Below are 5335 nucleotides of genomic sequence, written 5' to 3' on the forward strand. Positions count from 1 at the left end.
TATATATATATATATATATATGATTATATATCATGGAGCCGTAAATAAAAAAAGAGTAAGTGAAAACGCTGTGGAAAAGCTGTGAAAAAGCAATCTGGCAGTGTTATAAAGCACAACTGCAAGAAGTCATATGATAAAAATAATGTTTCAATATGGGTTTCATTTCAAATATTTTTGACAGATTAATAACTCTCTCCAGACCAGAGATTTTCTTAAAGCAAAATAGAAAAAAACAAACTGAAAAGCTAGACACGTTTTGTTCAGTCAGGGATTTCACTTCTTTTGGTTAGACTTTAGAGTGTCTTTTAGGATTACTGCCATCTCTAGTGAAGATGTGTACATAAGCTTTGAAATAAACTGTTGTTATGGAGACTTTGTGCATTTCTCTAAGAATGAGCTTTAAAGATTCACTTCTCTTTACCAGCCTAACCATTTTGCTGATTGGGCAAAGTAACAAGGCGGAGTCTGATTCTTGTCACGTCTTGTTTGTCATAGTTTCAGCTGTTATCTAATTATTATTTCATACCTGTCAAATCAGATTTATATGGTTGATTTTATTACTTATCAAACAGTTTCCAGGAATATCAGACAGCTTGTTATTATAAAGTTTTCATTTTAATCCATAATTACAAACATTTTACACTGCATTTTAGCAAAGTAAGTTTGGTATTGTTCTGTAAAAGTTGTTTACACGAACAAAACAGTCCCTATTGTAAATTAGAAACTGTGTATTTAGTAAAACTAGCTGCACAAATAAAGGTTTCATAATAATCCATTGTACAATAAATGAGAAAATGAAGAGGACTGGTTATTTTCTTGGAGTTATTTCCTGCTTTATGGAGATCTACTAACATGTTTCTATGCTAAAAGATTTTGGCTTGTTTGTCACATGGTCAAAACATCCCATTTTTCTATCTGATTATATATCGGTTAAATAATATGGATATTTCATTTTATGCTTTCTACATGTTTAGTTAAACAAATAACCAGGCAAACTACCAACAAATGCTTCAGTCATTGCAGTTGCAGCAACCCCCCTGTCCGGCACTCTTTCACAACTATAATCATCCAGGCACGTAGACACAGATAACCCGTCCTTCCCGCAGAAAAGGCACTGCTTCTGTCATCTTTATAATGTCTTAATTATCATCATCTGAGGCTGCAATGGGGGAGAGTGAGAGAGAAAGAGGAAAAGGCCTGGAGAGAAATGAGAAAGCTGGCAGCACCCTGTAGATGCTTGATGAATGAGGGTGTCAGCTGTATTCACCCAACTAGCAGCCTCATCTCCGAGAGTGTCAGGCCCCATGCACTGAGACCTGTCTTATTAACTACTTTGATCAGGCAGTAACAAGGAAGCCAGAGAGAGTGGGCCAATACATCTTTATTATAAGAAGGTGGAACAGCAGTTCATTAAATGTAGCTTTATGTCCCCCCACTGATCAGCAGGAGGCAGAACATTGCATTCTGAATTGGGGCCTGGGTTTGTGTAACTGTTTTTTTATACATGAGTTTATTCTAACCAATTATTGGGTCTCTTGTTATCAAAGAAATAGAAAAAAGAATTCTTTAGGCGTCCCTCGTTCTCCATGTCTGTATTGTTCAGGTCTAAGTAATGCATAATACAGAACTGACATTTTACACGCTGCTCTTATGGAGCCAAACCCTGTACTGGTTTCTAGTGTTACCAGCAGTACAGCCTAAACAAAAAAAACAAAAAACAATTTTCTGTAAAATGATGAAATATCTCCTATGATCTTGCCAGACCCATGCATCGTTAAATAATTACTATAATGTTTTTCTGCTTGCCTGAAATATATGCAGCATTTTTCCAAGACTTATTTGCATCTGTACTGGCTTTCAACATTCCTTTATTTTATGGCTGATAGATGTCCGGGATTAAATTAAGGCTGTGATTCAGCTTAAGTGTTTTCCTTATAGTAGACATGGGGTGGTTATCAAGAAAGAATTCCTGAAACTTTCAATTTTCAGTCTAAAGGTAGTGCAACACTGATCCTCCTCATCTGTTCCTGGGAAATAATAGACAGCTGCCTAAAAGGTTGTTACCCTCATTTGTAATCATGTGAGACAGTTTCAGCTGTTTGCAAATATGTCAAGTCTGGAAAACCATTGGTGGTGTGGAGATTACTAAACTCACAAGCATGATTTTATAAAAATTTATGTGTGGTATAGCAGAATGAATATTCTGCTTAACTACCATGAAACTGATGCTTTTACTCAAGGTTATTTATTATTCTGACAATAGCTATTGCAAACATCAATATTCAGGGGTTCATTAGAACTTGCTATCTGACAACGTTTTTACAGTATTACTAAAAAAACAACAATTCAACTGTTTTTGGCATTAACTTAATCATATTTAGTTACTTTAACACAGTTGTTTCCTGTTAGCAGGGTTGGACATAAAACTACTGTGTTAAAGTAACTAAATATGATTAAGTAAATGCCAAAAGCATTTGCATTATTTTTTTCAGTGGATGATCTTCCTGATGTAACTGGGATTCATTCCAGTTCCCCCAAAATATACTCAAAGGCAAGTAAGCTTTATTTGCAGGTTTCAAAGTTGGAGACATGAAAACATTTTACCTCCATATAGATTACTTCTGCTACATCTTTTTTCTTTTTTTTCCAATTAAACTTTTCAGATCAAATCAATCAAATCCGTCAACTTAGAAAAAAATTAATTTGCTTAAATTCATGACGTCATTTAAAAATGACAATATGAACTAACTTGGCTGCACCATCATCAAAGCTTCTGTACAAAGATAGTCGCTTAAAGTTATTTCACTTAGAGAAAAAAGAATAGAAGTAACCAGAGTTTTCTGAAACTACCTCATGCATAACTCACCCCTATTCCTGTGCAGTGCACTTTAAAGCTGACTGAAATAAGATTTCTACAACTTTTAACTTGAGTTTTAAAAATGGAAATTGATACCCAAATTGGAAAATCCTTTCAGACAGTCATTATTTGAAAACTACAAAGATGCAGGTGATATAAAACCCGGATATTAAGATACAATTATAGGAGTCTAACCATTAGTATACATTGATTTGACTAATGAGTGAATATTTTTGGAAATACTAAATATAATTAAGTCATTTTGCAGATGTTTGTATAGTTTGAGAAACAGCCATAAAAATTATCTTCTTGATGTAACATTTACACATTAAATTAATCTAATGCAAGAGTTCATCTGCTCTCCAACACTCACTGTTATGTTTCCAAACGCACCATCAAACGCTTCAGGCTGGCAGCGTTTGCACAGCTCCAATCAATTGATTATCCTGTCTGTGTCCCTCTCTGTATGCTTCCAGGAGAATAAAGCAGAGGAAAGAAACGCATCCTACCTCCAGCCGCTGTGACAGTCCTGGGAATCGATTTGAAAAAGAGGAAGAAGCTCTGCGTGGAGATCACAGTTCAACGAGTGAGAAGTTTCAACGAAGCAGTGACTGAGGGATCCCTGTAGCAGCGGGTGAGGAGACACTGTGGAGATTATTATTATTATTATGACTACACCCCCAAACAAAACTGATCCTTCCGCCGTCGGACTGTCAACGCTTCCCAAGGATGTTGCTGCTCTCCAACTCAGCTGTGCGCAACGGCGCGCGCGCACTCCCACGGTCCCCAAACCCAACGTTCCCTGGAGGACACGTGACCAACCCACAGGGGGACAGGAATAGCTTGCATTCCCCTCCAAGGCAGCAGCTGGGATCGGTTTCAGCGCTGCTGCTGTGGCCGCGCTGCAAACCCGAGCTGTGCGGAGCCATGCTCCCTCTCCACCTACCGCCTCCATCCGCCCTCTCACCTCCATGGTCTCATGTTGACTCTGACTTGGTCTTTTGTTCCCTTTCAAAATGTTTAGGTTCTGTACTGGAAACTATGCAGCTAAATTGGTCAAATTGCTGACAGCCTAAGATTTCTTGTTGGTATTTTATATATATAAAAAAAAAAAAAAAAAAAGCCCTTCTAAAATTATATTAACAACTGCATATGATTGGTTTTATGCTGTTTAATTCCATATTAGTTCAGATTTTAATTTCAGCACCACAGTTTGTCAACACACAATTCAACTGACAGAAAATGTTTGGATATGAATAATGCTTGCCTTCACTATAGGTAGCAACAAGGCAATATTTTCTTGTTTGTATGTTTTGTTCCTAATAGGCTTTAAATGTTTATCTAATTCTTTAAAAAAATATTAGTGCATTTCTCTTAAACTAATATAACATTGATAAGGTAAAGTCATAACTACAATCATATCCGTCACAGATAATCTGCAGAAGCAGCTATAGGGTAATGGCAGGATAGAGTCCTCCAACCTTGGAGCTTATTGCAAAAGATAAACGCTCAAAATATGTTAGTGGAAATAGGCACAAAATTTGTTGGCAGTTATAAGAAGTTTGATTTTTGTAAGGCTGGTAAAGATTTCATCAATGAGATCCAATTCTAGAATGATATTAAAATTTTTTAATTGGGTTTTGCATTCTCTGTCTTTAGCATCTTTTGGCCGCCTTGTTCTATCTTTTTATTTTTTAAGTTAAGTGCTGATAGGTAAAAAAAAAAAATAATTTCTAATATTATATGAGAGCATTGTATGCAGACTTTGTCTTATTTAAAAGAGTAAATTAAAGCATGTATAACTCATTTAGTGTTTAAAACTAAATTCAGGGTTCAGAATGATGTTACATTGCATCTTTTCCACATCATATATTCCAAGAATGTGTTGATACCAATCCAAAAGCCTCTTATTGCTACATGTTTATTTTATTGTATACATTATGTTTTATACTTATTTCTCAAATATTCTTCACAAGTTTTTTTTTTTTTTCTGTAAAGTGCCTTTCTCAAGACAAGTCTATCAAATCACTCAGAAGAGATGGGTTAAAAGTTTTCCTTTAAAGTAAACCTAACTGATGACATAAAGTCATTAACCTTACAGGATTTCCTCCTTCAGGATCAGCAGTAGACAGTTGCTTGCACTGTGTCACTGACTCTGCAGCAATCCCTCACACCGAGCATGCAGCGACAGCAGCTTTTAACTGATGGAAACCTACAGCAGAACCAAGCTTGGTGTCTGTGTCTTCTGTTGAGGTCATTTTAGGATTCAAGGAGACAGAAACAGACACACAAAAGGAATAAATACTTAATATGTTAATTAAGGTAACAGTACACTTGCTCTATAGGTGGCTCTGACCCATATGAGCTCTTGAAGAGAAACAGGACTGAGGACCAAAAATAGGCCCAATTCTATAATCTACTCTGTAATGGAAGTTGCTATTTCCTCCCACCAGTTTGATATTACAGCTATACAGAGCA

General features: G+C 36.2%; 1 protein-coding gene across 2 annotated transcripts in view; it reads right to left on the reverse strand.

Moving 5' to 3' along the window:
• mid2 (midline 2) overlaps positions 1-3766 on the reverse strand; it is a 208221-nt gene extending 204455 nt beyond the window's left edge. For both annotated transcript variants that reach the window (XM_015384686.1, XM_015384684.1), the window contains exon 1: positions 3367-3766. The gene's annotated coding sequence lies outside the window, so the exon portion shown is untranslated. The remainder of the gene's footprint in view (positions 1-3366) is intronic.
• Positions 3767-5335: the final 1569 nt, after the last annotated feature.

The sequence above is a fragment of the Cyprinodon variegatus genome, unplaced genomic scaffold (assembly GCF_000732505.1).
Source record: "Cyprinodon variegatus isolate N-32 unplaced genomic scaffold, C_variegatus-1.0 Scaffold319, whole genome shotgun sequence".
Classification (NCBI taxonomy): domain Eukaryota; kingdom Metazoa; phylum Chordata; class Actinopteri; order Cyprinodontiformes; family Cyprinodontidae; genus Cyprinodon; species Cyprinodon variegatus.